A 24,990-nucleotide genomic window follows, 5' to 3' on the forward strand; every position below is an offset into this window, starting at 1 on the left:
AATGTATCCAGAAGGGCACCTAATAATTGCACTCATGCGATACTTGTTTGTAGTAACTTGGCCTGGTACAACTTCTCAATAGTGACGGCGCTTTTCCGAGGAGTTTTGGATATCGTATACGACTGTTTTCGACGTAGTGGGGATTCTGAGAAGTGCCCCCAAATTCAAAAAATGTTGGCAGGGTATGATCCCAACAACAACAATCCACCATTACCGAATATTTGAAAACCTATTTAAGATTTTGCATTGTGGTAGCAGTTACCGATGGCAATACGAGTATATAATTTTATTTCTTAACATTGACTTCTAAATTGTAAGTTATTTCCTTTATTATAAAGTGAATTAAAAAAATTCGTTATATTTTCCCGAAATAAATATAAAAAAAAAACAGTTATAAAATATTAAATTAAAACAACTTCCGGCGTAGTTAAAATTATTAACTTCTTTGTGAGGACAATTTTTGAAGTGCTTTTGAAGTTGTGCCTTAGAACAACACCTAAAAGTGTGGAACTGCTTTTAGTTGTTTTTTTTTATAAATTAATTTATATTTTTATTTTATTATTATTTTTTTATATTATTATTTTTTTTTTTTTATAAATTAACTGTGAAGTCTGATTTTTTATTAATTTTTATAAAATAAAACATTAATAGAACATACAACTTAAGTCTGTTAATTTTTTGCTAGGGGGGCTATAATTTATGAATATTTTTTTTTTGTTGGGGTGAATGACATATAAAGGCCGGTACTCTGTTTGTTGGTGCGAAAAAGTTCACCTAAATTATTGTTTCGCGTTGAAAAATGATAGTGTTGACAATATATTTTGAGGGAAAAAAACAGCCATTTTGGGACTTTTTTGCGTTTATTTCGTCAAAATATATTGACAACATCGCAGACTGTCACGAAATGATTACATATACATACGCAACTAGTGGCTCGATTTACACACACACGCATACAAAATAAATAATTTGAAAAAGAAGAAGCAGGCGAAGTTATTTTCTAAATATCTTTGGAATTAAAAAACTAATTTTACAGTGCTGCATTTTATTTTTTGGAACATAGCAATTAATTCTTGTGATTCCATTCATTGCTACCTCGGTACTATACATGTTGGCTGAAGTGCTAATTCTTGTTTGGAACATCAATTGCTGTGCCTCCTTTTGTTTAAATAATGTTTTGTGTTCATTATCCCGATGCCCAGTACAAATGAAACGATTGTAAAATATAATTCACCAAATAAAGCTTTTATTTTGTTAACATTTGTGTTTAAATTTCATATTATATAAATTATTTATATTCTACCATATAGTAGGGAGCGGCTAGATGTTGGTTGCTAGTTTATTATGGAAATACAACTCCATGTTATACTTTGTTTTATTAATCATCAGATTACATTTTTAAATAATAATCAGATCCACTTTTGTGTTATAAATTCACAAAAATCAGTTTAATAAATAAATTATTTCTTAATTCACATTGCAAATGGCGCCATGTTATGAAAATACTGAATACGCGAGTTACGTCAGTTTTTCAACTCGAAAAAAACAAAGTACCACAAATGGAAAAAATTTCGCTAGTTTTTCGCATGTTTTGGTTTTGTATGGAGTTTCTACACGAAAACCGAACAGAGTACCGGCCTTAAAGGCCGGTACTCTGTTTGTTGGTGCGAAAAAAGTTCCCCTAAATCATTGTTTCGCGTTGAAAAATGATAGTGTTGACAATATATTTTGTGGGAAAAAAACAGCCATTTTGGGACTTTTTTGCGTTTATTTCGTCAAAATATATTGACAACATCGCAGACTGTCACGAAATGATTACATATACATACGCAACTAGTGGCTCGATTTACACACACACGCATACAAAATAAATAATTTGAAAAAGAAGAAGCAGGCGAAGTTATTTTACAAATATCTATGGAATTAAAAAACTAATTTTACAGTGCTGCATTTTATTTTTTGGAACATAGCAGTTAATTCTTGTGATTCCATTCATTGCTACCTCGGTACTATACATGTTGCTTGAAGTGCTAATGCTTGTTTGGAACATCAATTGCTGTGCCTCCTTTTGTTTAAATTATGTTTTGTGTTTATTATCCCGATGCCCAGTACAAATGAAACGATTGTAAAATATAATTCACCAAATAAAGCTTTTATTTTGTTAACATTTGTGTTTAAATTTCATATTATATAAATTATTTATATTCTACCATATAGTAGGGAGCGGTAGATGTTGGTTGCTAGTTTATTATGGAAATACAATTCCATGTTAGTTTTATCAATCATCAGATTACATTTTTAAATAATAATCAGATCCATTTTTGTGTTATAAATTCACAAAAATCAGTTTAATAAATAAATTATTTCTTAATTCACATTGCAAATGGCGCCATGTTATGAAAATACTGAACACGCGAGTTACGTCAGTTTTTCAACTCGAAAAAAACAAAGTACCACAAATGGAAAAAATTTCGCTAGTTTTTCGCATGTTTTGATTTTGTATGGAGTTTCAACGCGAAAACCGAACAGAGTACCGGCCTTAATACACGATAACAAAAAAGGTAAAAAATAAAAAATGTAAAAAAAACGCATACAAAAAAAACGCATAGCAAAAAAAAGAAACGGTTCATAAAAAACGCATACCAAAAAACGGTTCCAAAAAAGCGCATACCAAACAAACGGTTCCAAAAAAAAAAACACCCATCCCAAAAAAACTTGGCATGAATTGCTATAATAATTGTACTCTCTGTACAAAATTACACTTAAATCGGATTACAAATTTGACGTCTGGGGTCATACGAGTGTAAATCGGACGACAGGTATATATGGGAGCTATCCAAGGTCCCCTTAAGATTCTTTAAAAACGCAGGCATTCCGTCGGAAAGTTCTGAATTGCTAAAAATTTGTCTATAATTGGTTCGTGTTAACATGCCTTAACTTTTGCTGAATTAGTTGGCAACGCACCTCATTATTCTTATTAGCAACATCGATTATGGTCGATTAGCGAATGTTATTTGTAGAACTGTAATCGATTACAGCAACTAACAATCGATTGTTAATACCCCTTCGTTGTCGATTCGCCATTCACTAGCCAACATTCGCGATTTAGAAAAAAAATCAATCGCGTAAAAAGATTTTATTTTTTTGTGTTTAAAAGGTAATATTTTATAAACAAAATATCACAAAGAACCTATTCAACCCAAAGTTGGACACAATACCAAATTAGTGTTGAAACTATCGTGTACTCTGACAACAAAATGGAAATGTTTTTCATGGTGTTTTCTGGATTGTGTAGTGTGTGTGTACATACAAGAATATGAGGAATATTTTCACCTGACAAATGTAATAATCGTGTACAAAGAAATAGAGATTGGTGAAAATGATATTCGATTGAAAATACATAGTAATAATATGAGATATTAATAAAACATTTTATTTTGTGCGGAATTTGTTTTGTGAAAAAGTGAAACATGCATTGTGTTTCTTTTTGTCGTATCCGTGGTTGTATTTCCCCCTCTTTGTGTTTGCTAGGCTATTTGTATGTTAAAAGTACAAGGTTATTGCACGATTGCTTTTTTCTACTTTTCTGGCATGCCATTCGTTTCCATTTCCAATTGGTGGCGCTTTTATTGGAATCGTCAGAGTGCTCGCAACAACGAGTGGCGAGTGAAGAAAATAAATAAGAAACAGAATGCAATTCGGCGTAAAACTGCGATTTTTTGGTATTGTTGTTGTTGCTATCATTTCTATTCGGTGTTATCCCCCTTTATATGATTTCATGCTATCGTAGATTTTTTCTACGATTCTGGTTGATTGTATTGTGTGTGTGTGTTTCTTCGCAAAATGTGTGTGTTTCTTCGCCACTAGAGTTTAGGAAATTATTGCATTTTCATAAAACGGAAGAGCGCGAGATTAGTTAACTCCAAACTGGCAAAATAAGATTTTCCAATGAGATGCTTGAGATATCAAGCCAACTTACTTTAGCCTTTGTATGCTTTATAATGTTGGCCTCTGTTTGAATGTGTATGTTTTGAATGTGGTATTTCAGGAATTTCACAAATTCCATCATAATTAGCATTACAGCCCGAAATTTTAGCAAATGTCATTGTGAAAGAAGGCTTTTGGAGCAATTCTAGTTTAGCTATACCACTCAAAAAATTTACAATAAGAAATAAAATTAGGTGGAAACATAACCAGTTATTTGAGCCTAAAATATAAGTAAATAATCATTAATAAAACCGGTTCTGCTGAACCGATAACTTTTATATGCACATCACTAAAAGGGTAAAGGTATCACCTTTCAAATGAGGTATGACCCACTATCGGTCTAGGTTCTACGTTAATAGATGTGAATTTTCGAACCGGTTTTTTTTACAAAACTGGCTATAAATCAAAAAGTGTTCGATGTAAAGGTACTAAGTAATCGGTTGGAAATTTAGCCAACACTTCCACCTATCCGCCAAAGTTACATTTAGGCAGATATCTCTGCCAGAACCGGAGTTCTGCGCCAGTGAATTTAATTGTATCCGTGAAATGTGGACTTTTGCATAGTAAACTATTATACTAATTTTTATTTAAAAGTTGTTTTTCGGGTAGAATACAACAGAAGGGGTTTAAACCGCCTATGGCAACATGGTTGTAGTGAATCGTTTGTTTGGAAAGTCACATTTTGCAAAAACAAAAACACGCGAATTTTGACAAATACCTTTAAACCGGATATGGATATAAATCCGTTAATATATCCGGTTCTAAAAAAAATTTCGATATAAAAAGCGCCGAGGGCGAACTTGTTTTTTAACGGATATGGATATAAATCGGTTTATAAATTCGGTTGTAAGAAGCACGTATATGTAAAAAGCGCCTCAGACGGAAAATATTTTTTTTTAACCAGGCCAATCCTTTTATTATGTATAAATAAATTTATTAACTACATTAAAACTGAGACTTTCCACTATTATTCTAAAATATATCATACAAATATTTAGCAAAATGTATCCACCAGAGAATGAAGCCGCCCTGTGGCGCCGTCGATTTTAGTCGCCCTCGACCAGTTTTTGCTAGTGGACACTTAATCAAAATATTGATTTAAATGAGAAAAGTGTATTAATAATTACTGTATTTTGTTCCAAAATTTTGACCTTTCCATCCACAAAAAAGTATCAAGTTTTTATAATAAATATGCAAGAATTTAGCTCAGAAAATGTGATTTATTTAGGTCGTTTGTACAACTAATCTCATTACTATTCGGATAACTTCAAATTGATTTTGTAATGAATAATTGTCCGCCCCGTATAACAAAATTTATATTGGCTAAGCCGTCAAGCCCCCACCGGCGAACGAACAAATTTAGTATCAGCCGCCGCCGGCAAAAATGGGTCGGTTTCATTCTCTGGTATCCACTCAATCAAAGCTGAGAATTTTTTATTTGGTTTTCATTCATAGTCCTTTGTTTTGACAAATTTCCCAAAGACAAATTAATTTTAAAAATATGTATATAATTTAAATAAACGATTCCCATTGCTATTTTATTACTCATACATGTACATTCGAATATTCAAACTTCTATTAATGGGTTTTGGATACAGCACCCTCGTACTCTTTACCTCACTGCTATACCTCACCACTTTCATTGGAATTTAATAATGATATGCTGTCATTTTAGCTTATTGCTTGTTTTGTGATGCTAAATAAAACTTGTTTGGCATTTTTTAAGCATACTCTACTAGCTTGCTATGCTTTTATGGATTTTTAAGGCAAATTTTTATCATTTTGATGACGAACAGATGGAAAATTGCTAAATTTTAAGGCGGAAAGAAGAAGATTTTAAGGTGGAGTATATAAATACTACAACCATTATTAACAGCAAATCTTGAACGTAGTGTTGCCAGTTATTTGGGTAATCATAATTAAACCTATGTTTATTCCACTTTTTTTTTCACTCCACACTGGGGAACATTTTTTATTGGCTAATCGAAAATATCTTTTTTTTTATAAATTTTAAAAAAGTTTACTTGCGACTGTTCCAAAATCCGATTTTTGACGCATGCAATTTCTCGACTTTTCGATGATTATATGCCTTTTAGATTCTTAAATTGGAAAAAAAGAGATGAACCTCAAAAATTGTATCCCTGTATGATTGTTATGAAATGCTGAAAATGTCATTGAAATGGACGGAAAATGTCCATTATAAAATCAAATTGGGGTGGTTATCAGATTAGTTGTACAACTAATCTTACAATCGAATTTACATATCATTCACAGAGAAAAAAGCCGCAGATTTTATATGTCGACTCTCCTCGACTCAAATTCAGAAGCCAAATAATGAAAATTTTTTGTTGTATTTTTTGCCAAAATTTTGAATTTTCCACTCATAATCATTAGTATCAATTTGCTATAATTTTGCAAACATTTTGCTCAGAAAATTTGAATGAAATGTAAATTTGATTGTAAAATTATTTATACAACTAATCTCATTACCATTCGACATACCAACTACAAATTGATTTTATAATGGATAATTGTGTGCCGCCACAAATGTATATCGGCTTAGCCGTCAATCCGCCGCCGCCAAAAATTTAGTTTCAGCCGCCACCGACAAAAGATGGGTCGGTTTCATTGTTTGATCATTCATATCTTTTGATTAAGAGATTGCCGAATTTATTATGGAAACATGATATTGATTGATTGTGGATGAAAGCTTAACATTTTTTATCCACAATTTTTGTTTTGAATAAATATTTTTGAATAATTAGTGGCGGATTTGAGTCGAGATCAGTCGACATAACCTCTTTAACCTGCCACAGACAAATACGGTACAACTTAACGGCCCAGGATCTGAAAAATTTTACCGTAACTAGGACGTTGAAGTGACAATCCAATCCAAATGTATCCAAAGGAGCAAAATAAGAGAATGATATCCTAAAAACCGGGTAAATCTTATCAAATTCAACATTGAATCGCCCAAGCTATATATATTAAGTTTTTTTTTTTGTATTTTACGCGCAGGTGTAATTTTACATAACAACTTGTGAAAATCACATTTACAGCAATCCCTCGATTTACGTTGTTTCGATTTACATCGTCTATTTTTTGCAAACTTTATCAGAAACGCCTGCTATAAGTGAAATAGGTACTAACGATGATGACATCGAAACATTTATTTCTGAAATTCTTACCGAAAATTCGTCAAATTCTGATTGATAACGCAATTGTCGAAGTGGCGATATTTTTTTATATGTATACTACGTAACGGTTTTTCATTTTTTAATGAATTTAATTTTTAAACCCTGATATTTTTGAATAATGAGGGCCAGTTCGAAACCGAGACTATTTACTATGGTGAGATATCAATTTACTATGGTGAAAACCAATTGCTAATTTGGTGTACACATTTCTTTAAAATATAAAACTAATTTTTGTTTGTTTTGATATAATCAAAACATGCCAAGCCTAGTGATGTCGTAAATGTCAAGAATTTTCAACAAATGTCAAATTACTAGCCTCTTGGGCTAGTGAAACTATACTCACCTCGATTTACGTCAAATTTTTACCAATGCTAGTAAAAAGTTTCGGTTTCGAACAGGCCCTGAATTGTTGTTTATGTTTTCTTTATGTATATACAGTGAGTCTCAAAAGTATTTTGCCTTCGAAAAATTTCATATTTTTAAAAACAAAAGTCCCATAAAATAAGTTTAAACAAAAAATAATTCATATTTTATTTGGTATACACTAAAAGGGATTAAAAACTAACACTGAAGTAAAAAAAAATTAAAAACTAAGTTAATTTATGAGATTTTTAGGGATTTTTAATCTAAAATCTATTTTAATATTTTGTTGGATAGCTATTGTTAGCTAAAACAGCTTCTAAGCGCCTTGGCATTGACTCCACTAAATTACGGCACGTTTCGACCGATATTTTACCCTATTCTTCTTGCAATGCTCTATTTAATGAGTCTTTGGAGGAAATATGGTGTCCTCTTATTTTTTCTTCCAAGAAGGACCACAGATTTTCAATCGGGTTCAAGTCCGGACTTTGAGGCGGGGTTGGCAAATGTTTGGTGTTATCAGTATCCACAATTTAACGTCCATAGAAGTATGTTTTGGGTCGTTATCATGTTGAAAAAAAACTCATTGCTTGGAATGTCCATTTTTTCTGCACTGGCATGGAGGTTTTCTTTTAAAATCGACAAATATAAGTGCTTGTCCATAATGCCATCAATAAATACGAGATTGCCGACTCCTAAGGCAGACATACATCCCCATACCATTACAGAACCCCCTCCATGTTTAACAGTGGCTTTCAAGTTTTTGGCGTTAAGGGCTTCATTGGGCTTACGCCACACCATTCGCCGTCCATCAGAGCCGAAAATGTTGAATTTACATTCGTCGCTAAAGATTACTGTTTTCGTTCCTTCGTTGAGCTTCACAAAAACAAAGATTTTGAGTTTTGGAAAACAGTAATCTTTAGCGACGAAAGTAAATTCAACATTTTCGGCTCTGATGGACGGCGAATGGTGTGGGTTCTGTAATGGTATGGGGATGTATGTCTGCCTTAGGAGTCGGCAATCTCGTGTTTATTGATGGCATTATGGACAAGCACTTATATTTGTCGATTTTAAAAGAAAACCTCCATGCCAGTGCAGAAAAAATTGACATTCCAAGCAATGAGTTTTTTTTTTAACATGATAACGACCCAAAACATACAGCTATGGACGTTAAATTGTGGATACTGTACAACACCAAACATTTGCCAATCCCGCCTCAAAGTCCGGACTTGAACCCGATTGAAAATCTGTGGTCCTTCTTGGAAGAAAAAATAAGAGGACACCATATTTCCTCCAAAGACTCATTAAAAAGAGCATTGCAAGAAGAATGAGGTAAAATATCGGTCGAAACGTGCCGTAATTTAGTGGAGTCAATGCCAAGGCGCTTAGAAGCTGTTTTAGCTAACAATGGCTATCCAACAAAATATTAAATATAAAAAATGTTAATATGTAAATAAAAATACTTCTTAAAACTAAAAAAGCAAAATACTTTTGTGACGTCAAAAAATAGATTTTAAAGGGTGATACGGTCAAAATTTGGTCAAGGGAAAACGCGTGTAAATCGGTGAAATCGTTTATTTAAAAAATCAAATTAAATTTCTTTTTCAAGTTCAATTAGTATAGAATTCAGGAAAAATATTCAGTTAGGCTTTCGCTTTTCCAAATCCGAATTGCCGGGCCTCACGCTTGACACCTGCCATCAGATTTTGTACAGCCACCTTCTTCGCCGCAGAAAGCCAGTTTGCCTTGAACTGCTGCTCGTCCTTAGCAGTTTTTTTGGTCTTCTTTATGTTCCGCTTGACAATAGCCCAGTATTTCTCAATTGGGCGGAGCTCTGGCGTGTTGGGAGGGTTCTTGTCCTTGGGAACCACCTGCACTTTGTTGGCGGCGTACCACTCCATGGCCTTTTTACCGTTATGGCAAGATGCCAAATCCGACCAATACAGTACGGAACAACCGTGTTTCTTCAGGAAAGGCAGCAGACGTTTATTCAAACACTCTTTCCCGTAAATTTCTTGGTTGACAGTCCCGGAAGCTATGAAAATGCTGCTTTTCAAGCCACAGGTACAGATGGCTTGCCAAACCAGATATTTCTTTGCGAACTTTGACAGTTTTATGTGCTTGAAAATATCTGCTACCTTTCCCCTTCCTTTTGCCGTATAAAACTCCTGTCCCGGAAGCTGCTTGTAGTCGGCTTTGACGTAGGTTTCGTCGTCCATTACCACGAAGTCAAACTTCGTCAGCATCGTCGTGTACAGCCTCCGGGATCGCGCTTTGGCCGTCGTATTTTGTTTATCATCGCGATTTGGAGTCACTACCTTCTTGTAAGTCGATAGTCCGGCTCGTTTTTTGGCTCGATGCACGGTTGTAGACGATACACCCAGCTTATTTGCGGCATCTCGGAGAGAGAGATTAGGGTTTCGCTTGAAACTACCGGCAACTCTCTTTGTCGTCTCAGCGGCTTCCGGTTTTCGATTTCCCCCCGATCCAGACTTCCTAGCTGTCGACAAACGTTCCCCAAACACTTTAAGTACATTTGTAACGGTGGATTTGGCAACTTTTAGCGATTTTGCCATCTTTGCGTGCGAGTAGCTGGGATTTTCGCGATGCGCGAGCAAAATTTTGATACGCTGCTCTTCTTGCTTGGACGGCATTTTGACAACTGAAGAGTGAATTCCAAAATCAAAATAGGAGCAACATTCTACACACACACACCTTCAAAATGAGGGGTGTTCAGGTTTTTTTAAATGCAAAATTGGAAGAAATACGTCAAGTTTATATTGACCAAATTTTGACCGTATAACCCTTTAGATTAAAAATCCCTAAAAATCTCATAAATTAACTTAGTTTTCATTTTTTTTACTTCAGTGTTAGTTTTTAATCCCTTTTAGTGTATACCAAATAAAATATGAATTATTTTTGGTTTAAACTAATTTTATGGGACTTTTGTTTTTAAAAATATGAAATTTTTCGAAGGCAAAATACTTGTGAGACTCACTGTATATATTTATTTTTTATTAACACGCACATACATACATAATTAAATGGACTTAGGAGTAAGTAATTCGGTTTACGTCGTTTCTATTAACGTTATAAAATTCCGGAACAAATCACGACGTAAATCGAGGGATTACTGTACTCTCAATCCAATTCCCCAAATAGACGCATAGGGAAGATTGTTTTTAAGGTAATCCGTAGCGGAATGTATAAATGCACACAGAGAATGAAGCCGACCCATTTTTGTCGGCGGCGGCTGACACTAAATATTTGCCTCCGGCGGCGGCGGCTTGACGGCTAAGCCGATAAAAAATTATCTATTCGGCGGCGCAAAATTATCTATTATAAAATCAATTTGAAGTTTTCCGAATTGTAATAAGATTAGTTGTACAACCAATCATACAATCAAATTTACATTTCATTCAAATTTTTTGAGCTAAATTTTTGTAAAACTATTATAGCAACATGATACTAATTCATTGAAGGTGGAAAGTTCAAAATTTTGGCAAAAACTATAACAAATGTTATTAAATTTTTCTGATATAAATCAATATTTTAGATTAATTGGCGGCTAAATTTGAGTCGAGATGAGTCGACATATTCGGCGGCGGCGTCGACTGCTAAAAACGGGTCGGCGACGGCTAAAATCGGCGGCGCGACTCGGCGGCTTCATTCTCTGAATGCACACATACACAGTCCACCGTCATCTTTTAACTACGCACCCAAGTACATGTGGAAATATGCACACTTACCCCGAAGTACAATGAAATAACTTCGCGTGCATCTTTTGGGTCGGTCTGCACTCGGTCGGGGGAGTATATACTTAAATTCGCATTCGTTTCGTTGGCATCTTTGTTGCAATAATTGCATGTTTTCTCTTCTTCCACAAAAACGAATAAACCATCAACTTCCTACACTCAAACACACGCACACACATTATCGCAAAATGATTGTGGCGCGGTCTTTTGTTTTGCAGCAAAAGATACCCAAGTTTGTGTTTTGATTTTACTACCTTCCAATTCGTTTTCTTATTCTTCTTCACCTAGTTCATTGTGGTCATGTATCTTTTGTTCGATTGCGAGAAGTTATTATTGCGCGCGCATTTTTTTCTCTCGGTATTCGGTACTAGCCCCACTCATTCGATTGCATGTCAACATTTTCTGTTTGGTGAGAGTAAAGTAAATGGAGCAGGGTTGCCACTGTAACTTTTACTCCAAAGAACAATGCTTTGGTATTCATTCTCTGTGTAGCAAAGTGGAAAATCGTATATGTTATGCACTTTTTGATAGATACTCTCAAGCCAATGAAAATTTCCAATGCCAATATAACTTGATTTTAGTTTATGAAAATTTATTGATTCTCACAAAAAAGTTGACATATTTCTAAAATGAACAAATTTCACCGAAAATGTGTCCGTCAACATTTTTCTTCAAAACTAGGACTGAATCCCCAATCCCGGGATTTTTTATTTTTAATGCCGGGATTTTTCGGGATCTCCAAAAAAAATAATCCAAATTTGTTAAATTTCTGACTTTTTTAAGATTTATATTAATTAATGTTATTAATTATTATTAATATAGTTTGTATTATTATTGGCTCAATTTGGCTTATTGAATTGTCGTAATAAATTGAAATTCGTATCTTCATTCAGTATAAATAACCCTTAGACCAATGTCGACCAGAGGTTGAAGCCGCCAACAAAAATGGGTCGGCTTTATTCTCTGCTTGGCGGCGAAATTTGAGTCGACATATTCGGCGGCGGCGTCGACGGCTAAAAACGGGTCGGCGGCTTCATTCTCTGCTGCCAAGTAATCAAAAATACTGTTTTAAATCAGAAAATGTTATTAATAATTATTGTTTTTTTTTGTTTGTCAAAATGTTTAACTTTCCACCCAAAATCCGTCAGTAACAAGCTGCTATAATAATTTTGAAAAAGTTTAGATCAGAAAACTTGTTTGAAATGTGATTATAAGATTGGTTGTACAACTAATCTCATTACCATTCGGATAACTTAAACTTGATTTTAAAGTGGATATTTGTCCTCCGCCGAATAGACAAATTTATATCGCCAAGCCGCCGCCGCCGGAGGCAAAAAGTTAGTGGTATCTGGCGCCGACAAAAATGGGTTCATTCTCTGTTAATGTACTACAATTTTTTGATGCTGTAGATTTTTATTACTCAAAGAATCCCGAAAAAATCCCGGGATTGAATACTTTGAAATCCCGAATCACGTGATATCTAAAAATCGATCCCGAATGACAGCTCTATTCAAAACATTAGATTAGAGGTGTGCACGTGATTTAAATTTATCTCACACTCACGCACATTCACGAAGCAAAATATTTATTCATGCACGCTCACGCACGATACGTGTGGTAGCCAATCCCTTGCACGCACATTCACGAAATGAAAACCAGTACTCACGCACGAACTACTTTTAAAGACTCACGTTCATGCACGATTCACGACAATTCACGTGATTCACGACAAATTCACGAGACTCACGATATTTTCCAAACGGAAATCAACCAAGGTAACAAAATTCGAAAATAGAATACAGTTCGAGAGTTAAATTAATTTCAGTTAACATACGAGCGTGAATTAAATCTTGATTATTTTCGTGAACATGATTTTGCAGAAATTTTATTCACGCACATTCACGAACCGATTTTATTTCTCACGCACGACATATTTATTTTAGTCCCATTCACGCACATTCACGAGAGTTGCTTTAGATTTTGTTCACAACTCGCGTGATTCACGCGTGAGAGGTGTGCGCATGACACGAGAATTTCGTGTCACGCGTACACCTCTACATTAGGTCATTGTGTCAAGTTCACTTATAATAAATTGTAGATGATTTTTTTAATGCACCTACCTATATTTTCTTTCAAGTTGGCTTCAATATTTATTTAGCTATAGAAAGCCGTAAAGTATAAGTCGGACTTTTGTTCCTTCACATCGACTTTTTCCTTAAACGACTTTGTATATTGACCAAAGAATGTCCATAGAGAAATGTGCATGTGAATATGATTTATGGAATTATATGGAGTATTTGATAATAAGAGGAAATATCGCTGCTTGACACAATGTTCAAAGTTATGCTCGCTAATCATGTGAGTGTAGCCGAGAGGCTTCTGGTGACTCCTATTAGTGTTCACCTTTACGATAATACTAATTATTAAGAATCGGCTCATTATTTTAAAATTCTGTATTCTGGAAATTCAATTTATTTCCTCAAAATGTTCGTGAAACACGTCAATTTTGATTTACGTGCACACCTCTAACACCCAGCTTAATAAAGGAAATGCAGTGGTTTGTAACGATATTTGTTAAGTTTGTGGTTGTCGGCCCATTATTCCGGCCTCTGTTTTTCGAATAGCTTTGCACAAATAGCGCTTATATATAATAACGGATATAAAATATAATACAATGGACGCTATTGAAATCTTAATCGTGATAAAAAATGTGATTAAAATCGGCGAACTTGGAGTGTGATTGTTTGTGTCTCTGTTTTACCGTGAGAGTGAATTTTATCGCGAACATGACGTTAATCGTGAGCGTGAGTTGGATCGTGAATTTTTATTGTGAGCGTGATTTCGGAGAAATTTTACACAAGCACATTTACGAACACAATTTGATTTTTATTCACGCTCACACCCGACACGTTTTTGTTTAGTCCCGTTCACGCACATTCACGAGATTTAGTTTAAATTTTCAGGGCTTCGCGTGATTCATGAAAATGTTTTGATTTTTTCTTTTGAATCCATACCATTTTAACTGGCGGTCTAAAAAAAAACAAAGTATAATAAAGCAACGATATTCGTTGTCATTGTTTATCAAACCGTTTTTTAGGTCTCCTGTCCAAAAGTATGTAATTATAATTGCCCAAAGTTTCCCACAGGGAACTTTACAACGTTAAAAATTTCTCACCTGTTGTTTTGTTGCAATTCTTAGATTAGACTTTCACATATATTTGACATGTACAACAGATTTAATAAAAGCTTTCAACATTTTTGTTGTAAACTTTGAAAAAAGTCACATGTATAAAAACCTTTTTCCAAACTCGCAAATATTTTTTTCTAATGAAAAATTTTTGCTAGTTGACAACCCAATTAGCGGTTTTTTGTTCATTTTGAAGAAAACACTTGTAGCTTTCGATACCGTTACAGTTTTATGAACAAAAACAACGCTTACAATTAGTCTCAAACACAAAAAGCTTTAGGGTCGAAGGGTTAATCAATCTGTGGTTGATACTTACGGTTTTGTGATTGAAGCAATTGGACTAATAAATTTCGTAATTGAATAAAATAAAATCTCGTATATATAACAGGTTGGCTGATAAGTCCCCGATCTAACAAAGAAAAACACATTTTTTAGTCAAAATTCGTTTTTATTAATCAACATTATAATGACCTTCCAATTTTTTGATACCATTTTGGTAGTACTCCTTCGGTTTTGCCTCAAAATAGGCCTCAGTTTCGGCGATCACCTCTTCATTGCAGCCAAATTTTTTCCCTGCGAGCATCCTTTTGAGGTCTGAGAACAAGAAAAAGTCGTTGGGGGCCATATCTGGTGAATACGGTGGGTGGGGAAGCAATTCGAAGCCCAATTCATGAATTTTTGCCATCGTTCTCAATGACTTGTGGCACGGTGCGTTGGCTTGGTGGAACAACACTTTTTTCTTCTTCATATGGGGCCGTTTTGCCGCGATTTCGATTTTCAAACGCTCCAATAACGCCTTATAATAGTCACTGTTGATGGTTTTCCCTTCTCAAGATAATCGATAAAAATTATTCCATGCGCATGCCAAAAAACAGAGGCCATTACTTTGCCAGCGGACTTTTGAGTCTTTCCACGCTTCGGAGACGGTTCACCGGTCGCTGTCCACTCAGCCGACTGTCGATTGGACTCAGGAGTGGAGTGATGGAGCCATGTTTCATCCATTGTCACATATCGATGGAAAAACTCGGGTGTATTACGAGTTAACAGCTGCAAACACCGCTCAGAATCATCAACACGTTGTTGTTTTTGGTCAAATGTGAGCTCGCGCGGCACCCATTTTGCACAGAGCTGCCGCATATCCAAATATTGATGAATGATATGACCAACACGTTCCTTTGATATCTTTAAGGCCTCTGCTATCTCGATCAACTTCATTTTACGGTCATTCAAAATCATTTTGTAGATATTTTTGATGTTTTCGACGGTAACCACCTCTTTCGGGCGTCCACTGCGTTCACCGTCATCGCTGCTCATTTCACCACGCTTGAATTTTGCATATCAATCAATTATTGTTGATTTCCCTGGGACGGACTCCGGAAACTCATTATCAAGCCAAGTTTTTGCTTCCACCATATTTTTCCCCTTCAGAAAACAGTATTGTATCAAAACACGAAATTCCTTTTTTTCCATTTTTTCACAATAACAAAAGTTGCTTCACAAAAGACGCTCTATCTCACAAACTAATTGACTTACAGACGTCAAATTTTGACGCGAATCATATGAAGGTTGGTACTATATAAAAATAATATACATTTAATACTAGCGACGCCATCTATGTGTCAGACCGGGGACTTTTCAGCCAACCTGTTAGGCAACCCTAACAAGATATAGAAATAAATCTTGGCATTTGCTCATTACAGAGCTTGTATTCGTTCAATTGTGATTTTCGCTTTCGAAATGTTTTGATGCAACTAGCAAATGTATGTAAGCGGTTTACTGGATTTTTTTTGCTTTTAGATAAACTTCGAGGCAAGTGAGTTTCTCTGTGTTCCTGCCTCTTCCACTTACATTTAACGCCCCTTACATATATGAACTTGTAATAGAGATTTTGCAATTGCAGTCATGGTTGTTGTTGCTTTTGTTTCCTATAAACGAGAATGTTTCCTATAAACAGTGTTGCCAGGTGATTTTTTTAACCTTCTCCCCAAATCTTAAGAAAAAAATCCCTAATTGGTTTAGTTTTTTTCCAAAAATAAAAACTATTTTAGGTAAGTTAAAATGTATAAGGTGGTTTTCCAAATTATGTGAAAATTTCCTGAAATGCTACATTTCAAAAATACAATCAACAAAACAAACAAAAATTATAATAATACAATCCCCCATGTTCATTTGTTTCTTAACCCTGAAATGTATACAAATCTTGGTAATATAATTAATTTTAATGAGTTTAAATTAAAAGGTATTGGTATCTCTATGTTTTCGTTACAAGAAAAATAAATTCTTGCGATTTGCGATTCCGAATATCGGAACATGGGGGAATATGTATATCAATTTAAAAAGCAAGTAAAACGAAATAATTCGATGTATAAACGTTTTAAATCAAATTAACTAAATACAATTCGGTTTATAAAGTATACCCAGAGAAGCAATATGACCACCTTCAACATGTTTCAAGAGCAACATGTTACTTTTTCAGGGTGACTATGTAACATTTTTGTCGAAATTTTCTAATATTAAACTATGGGTTCCTTCCTGGTGGGTTCACTTTTGTTGAGTGCGGTATGATCCTAGTATTAATTCCATTCAGACTATTCAATCTCGATACAAAATATCAAGATTACACCGAAAAAAAAGTTTACTATTTTTTCGTTTTGTTTGTTATTGTTGGTTTCTCTTCAATCATTATTGTTGTTTTTATCTCAGCTTAAAACCACACATTGACTAAACTACAAGTGTAGCTTAACCAACAGAGGAAAAGTATCCTTGTCAAATTTATTTGGGCAAAGCCCTATAGACTGCAAGATGGTTGGATATACATCTGTTTCGGAATTACCACATTCCTCATCAGAATCCTCTACTTGCAGCAAAACTATCAACCAATTATCAGAATAAATTCGGGTAATTCACTCAACCCAAAGTGAACTACTCTTGAACCTTCCGAAAAAAGGTTTGATAGTCGGCTACTGTCTAAACAAATTTGCAAGAATATCTCTTTTCCTTTGCCAAACTCAAATCATCGATTTGAATGTAGTTGGCTGGGTTTGTTTTTGATGAAAAATGATTTTTTATGAAAAATGAACTAACCCTTAGTAAGAGAATGACCATGATTTGGCGCCAAAGATTTTTTTCATCTAGATAAGTTCATGATTTTCTTATAAATTAGTTCATGTATTGCATCGTATTTTAGTACATAATTGCTATGCTGTGGGAAGAATATACTTAAAGTCATTCAAAATATTCCTGCTATCCGGAAAAATGAACAATTTTTTGGGAATCCTGTATTAAGAAATTGGTAACAATTAATAACCACCAATACCGCAGTTATTCCGGACGGAATGTCGGTGTTTGTAAAGAATCTTACAGTGTGTCGGATCAATACGACTTGTCGGCGATGACTAAATAATCGTAAATGTGTTATCGATCCCATAAACATGCAGCAGTATCGATTGTGCCTTCGGACTTAACTTATAATGTGCCATATATTGTGCACATTATAAGTTAAGTCCGAAGGCACAATCGATTGTTCGACACGAGCACTGTTGTCCGGAATAACTGATAGTCTGTAAAGCGCATAAAACTCAAAGACACAAATAGTCATGAAGGATACATACCTGCCGTAAAGAAAAGCAACTCTACACACACACACGATCCCTTTCTGATCTCGCTATTGTAAGAAAACAACTCTCACAACAAAAGATACCAACAACACACAAGGAACATTCCATTGACTCTAGAATCAAAACAACCAACAACAGCATAAATGACGCAATAACCAATACAAACAATCATACGAGATATACACAAAATGTCTCTAAAAATTCCTTCACATGATGCAATGATTTCATTACTCTCTTCTCACTTCATTTTCCAGTAGCACGTTTATTGATTAGTTGGAATTCTATCTATAAGTTAAGGTAAAATATATGCCAAATTTATGAGGAATCTATAAAAAAATGATGCCAGAATGCCAGTTTGCCTTGAACTGCTGCTCGTCCTTAGCAGTTTTTTTTGGTCTTCTTTAGGTTCCGCTTGACAATAGCCCATTATTTCTCAATTGGGCGGAGCTATGGCGTGTTGGGAGGGTTCTTGTCCTTGGGAACCACCTGCACGTTGTTGGCGGCGTACCACTCCATGGCCTTTTTACCGTAATGGCAAGGTGCCAAATCCGGCCAAAACAGTACGGAACAACCGTGTTTCTTCAAGAAAGGCAGCAGACGTTTATTCAAACACCCTTTCACGTAAATTTCTTGGTTGACAGTCCCGGAAGCTATGAAAATGCTGCTTTTCAAGCCACAGGTACAGATGGCTTGCCAAACCAGATATTTCTTTGCGAACTTTGACAGTTTTATGTGCTTGAAAATATCTGCTACCTTTCCCCTTCCTTTTGCCGTATAAAACTGCTGCTTGTAGTCGGCTTTGACGTAGGTTTCGTCGTCCATTACCACGCAGTCAAACTTCGTCAGCATCGTCGTGTACAGCCTCCGGGATCGCGCTTTGGCCGTCGTATTTTGTTTATCATCGCGATTTGGAGTCACTACCTTCTTGTAAGTCGATAGTCCGGCTCGTTTTTTTGCTCGATGCACGGTTGTAGACGATACACCCAGCTTATTTGCGGCATCTCGGAGAGAGAGGTTAGGGTTTCGCTTGAAACTACCGGCAACTCTCTTTGTCGTCTCAGCGGCTTCCGGTTTTCGATTTCCCCCCGATCCAGACTTCCTGGCTGTCGACAAACGTTCCCCAAACACTTTAATTACATTTGTAACGGTTGATTTGGCAACTTTTAGCGATTTTGCCAGCTTTGCGTGCGAGTAGCTCGGATTTTCGCGATGCGCGAGCAAAATTTTGATACGCTGCTCTTCTTGCTTGGACGGCATTTTGACAACTGAAGAGTGAATTCCAAAATCTAAATAGGAGCAACATTCTACACACACACCTTCAAAATGAGGGGTGTTCAGGTTTTTTAAATGCAAAATTGAAAGAAATACCTCAAGTTTATATTGACCGTATCACTCTTTAGGTAGCCATCATACGAATCGGTAATGTCGTTAAGTTAATTTTTACTACAAAAATTTTTTTTCCATACAAAATTTTTTGGTGGTAAATTGTCCACATTTCGTAGTAAGATTTTTATATTGCCCATGTATTTATACCCTTCACCACTACTGTGGTACAGGGTATAATAAGTTTGTGCATTTGTATGTAACGCCAAGAAGGAAAAGTCTGAGACCCATCGTTTAGTATACCGATCGTCTTAGAATTAAATTCTGAGTCGATTTAGCGATGTCCGTCTGTCTGTCTGTCTGTATATGTAATTTTGTGTGCAAAATACAACTCGCAGTTTATGTCCGATCGTCCTCAAATTTGGCACAGAGTTTTACATTGGCTAAAAGACAATCGCTATTGATTTTGAAAAAAATCGGTTCAGATTTAGATATAGCTGCCATAGTGTTTAACACCGATATGGTCATAATTGACGTATTTATCAATGTATTTTCTCAAAATTTCGGGCAGCCAAATATTTTGGGGCTTTTGTAAGATATGCAAAATATCAGCCAAATCGGTTCCTGAGTTGCTTTAAATTTTGCATAAGAAGTACGTTTAATAGTATCGTTAAGTGTGCCAAATTTGGTTAAAATCGGATCAGATTTAGATATAACTCCCATATATATCTTTCGCCCGATTTACACCCATATGACCACGGAGGCCAAAATTATTCTCCCAATTACGTTTTTTGTTGAGATAGCAGGATTATTATTCTAACTATGCATGTCAAATTTGGTCAAAATCGGTTCATATTTAGATCTAGCTCCCATATATATGTACGCCAGAGTAGGGGAAATATGGTAGAATGTTTCAAATTTTAGACCCATTTTCAATGAGAATTTCCTCCAATTGACTTGATAGATTCCACAGAGAATACATTTAATATGCTATTTAAGTGTGCCATCTTGATCTAATATGGCCAAAATACCCACATTTTACACAAAATTCTGTGATGATTTCCCAATATCGTAGTCTTATTCTACACACTGTAATGCCAAACTTTCCACAGAATGGTAGAATTTTAAATAAAGCTCCGACTTGTGGAAATATCGCCCGAATTGGCCAAATAATATATCACAACCCACAATTGACCACATATCTTGGCGAGATTTAACCAATATCATTGTAAAATCGCCACTGCTGAGTAGCAAAAATTGTAAATATTACTCAAATTGTCCTATATATCGAATATATATGTATCGCCCGATAAATCATAAATGCTCTTTTGTACAATTGCATCAAAATTGCTCTAGCTTTATATTTTCCATATTTTTTTACTAACATTGTGTTTCATCCCAGGGTGTTAGCCCATTTAATTTTTAATTCTACCGATCTTGTAGAAGTACAAGCAATTTTCTCCAAATCGTTTCATATAGAAATATTTGTATATGGGAATATAAACCTTGATAATAACTCCCAACAAATTTGAAGGAGTTGAGAGGGTAACACAAATTTTGTTCTACATAATGGTGAAGGGTATAATATAGTCGGCCCCGCCCGACTTTAGACTTTACTTACTTGTTTTATAATAGAATCAACGATACATTAACTACTGTGTTGGAACTTTATTTAAGTAAAAATCCTTCCCATTTCCTAGTTAGTGAACTAAAAAACATTTACTGAATTTTTATAAGTTTTCTTTTAGCTAAGTTCGTTGTGGTTACGAAAAATGAACTATATTACAGTAAATTTGTTGAACTATGTGAAAGTTAAAATGCATCTTAAATTTACAAGACACTTTTTTCTGTGTAAGAGGATATAAACCACAGCTGATAAAGTTTTGAGTGATATTCCGAAACCCATGACCTTTTGTAGGCAAGGCGGGCATTTACCACCGTAAGCACTAAATCGAATAATAAATTCTATTTTGTAAGCTAACCTGGCTGAACTATTCCAATTTTGTACACCCAGAAAACAATTGAACCCACCATGAAAGAAAATGTAGGTTTATTTTAGAAAATTTTAAATATTTTTCTAATTGCAATATGACAAAAAAGTGTATCATTTTTTTTTAACAAATTGAAGAAAATCTTTAAAAAACAATTTGTTTCTGTTGTTTGAAAAACAAAAAAATATTTTGAAGAAAAAAAAAAATAGGAGTTACAAATTGCTAAAATGTTTTTAGCGCTGTACAGAAAAAAAGTAAACTGTTTTACAGCAAGAATAGCAAAATTGAATCGTACGAAAATTGAACTAAATTATACTCCACATTTTAAGATTTTCAAAAAGCGTTGTTAAAATCAGAAAAATTTAATGCCTTGTTGTACTTTTTAACTGCAGTTCACGAAATTACATCCTTTCATAGAAGAAAAAATTAATAAAAAATAAAGAAGAAAATCATTAGAAGTTCATTCTTACTATTTTTGGAAATCGTACGAATTTTTTTTTGCGTTAGTTCATATTGAACTTGTATGTACGTTCATTGAACTTTATACCCACGCTTAGTTCATAAAATGTTTGAGACCTACTTAAAAAATGGAAAATTTTATTGGGCTGTGGAAAATTTCTAAAATAATAATAAAATGATTTAATTTTAATAATAGGGCTGTTTTCTTTTAGCACTGGATGCAACATTTGTATGGATTATCCAGAACATCGTTGCACTGGTGTTCTATCCAGAAAATCTCTTCAGTGCAAGTCGCATCGGTGTTGCCAGATTGCATTTTTATAAAGTGACGCTTTTTAGATTCACAATAGCAATTTTTTGTGACTAATTTATAGAAACGCATGTGCTTCAAAGTGGTACAGTGTCATAAATAATCGCAGCAGTAAATATTTATTACTATTTGAGGTTTCCATACATTAAAGATGTAAGATTTCACTTTCCTGTGATTGTTATTAAACAGCTGATGACAGTGTTGCATATTTTTTGCAGATGTCCTGGATAAACGAGTACTCTGTTTTCTTTTAGTCCGTGACTGCTTAGGGTATCCAGTGCTAAAAGAAAACAGCCCTAATAATTTTTTTTAATAATAATTTTTTCCAATAAAAATATTTTAAATTTTCCTGTGAAGTTCAGGACAGACACAATTTAAGGAAAATTTACTCATTTCAGAAACTTATAAAAGCAGACATAACCTTTTTGAGGAGAATATGAACTAATTGAAAGTTTAGTTTTTCACATCATTAATAAAGTAAGCAAAAAATAATTAATATAAGAAAGATTTCATCACAAAATTTTATTTAAATCTATTAATTGTCATGAACTAAACTAAATCGCCTATACAAAATTTCGTAGACTATTTTCTGAGGTTATGAGGTATTACCTGATTAAGCTTTTAATTTACTCAGTAAACGTTGTGGGAAACTACGTATAAAATCTGAACTGGGAGAACAAAACCAAATGTATCGTTCAATTCAGGGGATTCCAATTATCTGGAACAGGTTGTGCAGAAAGCAACCATTTTTTATATTTAAGTTGCGTTTTTATCCATGCGTCCAGTATTTTTGCTTCTAATTCGAATACAACCAGAAATTACATGCAAATTGCATTTTTGATCATTTCGATACGGCAACACTGATCACTCTCGCGGTCAATACTTCTATGAGAGAGACTCTGCAATTTACTATCGCATCATGTACTTTTCAACCAGCCTCCACATGCCTCCTGCCCTTCAGTGGGGGTTGCCCCCAATCATTCGACCGACCAACCAACCAACCCACTGTACTCGTAAGAGTGCTTTGTGTTGGCCTTTGGATTTATGGCTCGTCTTTGTTGTGCCAAGTTTGCTGTTTCCTTTCTTCCACTCGTGACTTCCAGTTTCTACTGAAGCAGTTATTTCTTTTTTCTTGCTTTGATTTTTTGTTCACATTGTTTATTTATTTTTTGCCCATTATTATTTTCAATTTTACGTTTTGTGTTTTGTTTATTTCCTTTTGATTTATTTTTTGCATTTTGTGGGATTTTGAGTTTCTCTTTGTTGTCTTTAATTTCATTATAACGCAGTTGTGAAGACGGTTTAGATGCAAAGCTAAGAAAATATTTGCAAAGTGTTGACAAAAATTAATATGATATTAAATATTTGTCCTATAAAATGAAGTGTATTGTACTAATTAAGTGATTTCCTATTTAAATTCTCTAACAAAAAATATTTAAAAGTAAAGAGAAACAATAGAAACGAAAAACAACAACGAAAATAAAAAGAAACTTTCTTATGGTGAAAATAAAGTGCAATTTTTAGATTGAAGCAAAGGTGATTTATTGAATATTTCTCTTAGTTTGGGTTCATTGCGCTGTATCTAGCCAAATACGGAATTTCTAATAGCATCCTAATAGCATGTAAATTTCTGATTAATCTTGAAATTTGTATTTCATTCATGAAATGCACTTGACACACACTAGGATGAGTGTGTGTGTATGTTTGGCATTCATGATAACCCAGCGGCGTAGTTCATGTGGTTGGAAGGCCTCCTTCCAGGCCTGTCTAGGCATTACAGAGGCCTGCTTAGGACATTACACCTTCCTTTCCATTTAACATAGGGTGAGATTGGAGGGCAAGGCCTTATTTGTAGCTTCCCTAAAAGACCCTTCACCAGCCCTCCAAAAAGAAGGAGGCTTACAGGAGTGTATATAAAACACCTATATAATTACTGATAATATAACTACTTCTCACGTCCTTCCTATTGTAGGCATGTTGTAGCGCTATGCGGGTTCTCGTTTAGGAAGGCCTTCCATACACATTCCCAAAATAATGCCTTTATGATAAATAAATAATCCGGTATTAAATTTTTATGCTTTTGTTTCAAATTTATTTATTTTTAACATTAAAAAAGAGATTTCAGAGATATATAAAAACATAAAGAAAATGTCAAGTCACTCCCCAAGATATCACTATATTTGATTCGTCTGGGCTCTATATTCTTTCTGCGTTTCGGTAAATTTATTGTCAAGATCTGAAAGAACTAAAATGCATTAAAAAATGAAAATAATAAAATACAATTAAAGACTTACCGTTAGAGTTTTATACTTAAGGTTACTATCGCAAATGCGAAACACTTTATAATTTGGAAGACGTACGTACTTTACCAGATCAAGAATTCAACTAACGAATAGCATGTACTGGCGTACGCTAAATTATTATCCACATGGCATTAATGAAAATATTTTCTGACATAAATAGTTATAAATTTCAAATGTTGCTATGTTTCATTTTTGTTTTTGTTTGGGGGTAGAAAATGTTAAAATACAATTCCTCTAACATACACGAAATCCTACGCATTCGTAATAGCTTATTTTTGGAAGTGGAAAGCAATGCAATTACATGCCTATTCATTTCTATTTGTAAGTCGGGGATTGTCATATTATGAAATAACCGTTTGACTTCCAAAGGCATTACAAATGCATTCTAATTATAAATTAATAGGAATGTAAACAATTTTAAAGCTCTCTTTTAAACGAGAGCACAAGACATCTCTCTTGCTACATAATTTTAACACCCATGCTATACAACTTGCTATAAAG

At 34.4% G+C, this 24,990-nt stretch overlaps 1 long non-coding RNA gene across 1 annotated transcript; it reads right to left on the minus strand.

Annotated features, from left to right (window-relative positions):
* Window positions 1-24,250: 24,250 nt before the first annotated feature.
* On the minus strand, window positions 24,251-24,706 carry LOC142232396 (uncharacterized). The gene is made up of 2 exons (XR_012721115.1): window positions 24,481-24,706; window positions 24,251-24,422 (listed from the first exon to the last, which is right to left on the minus strand). It is a non-coding gene; the product is annotated as an uncharacterized LOC142232396 (long non-coding RNA).
* Window positions 24,707-24,990: the final 284 nt, after the last annotated feature.

This window comes from Haematobia irritans, chromosome 3 (genome assembly GCF_050003625.1).
Source record: "Haematobia irritans isolate KBUSLIRL chromosome 3, ASM5000362v1, whole genome shotgun sequence".
Lineage (NCBI taxonomy): Eukaryota > Metazoa > Arthropoda > Insecta > Diptera > Muscidae > Haematobia > Haematobia irritans.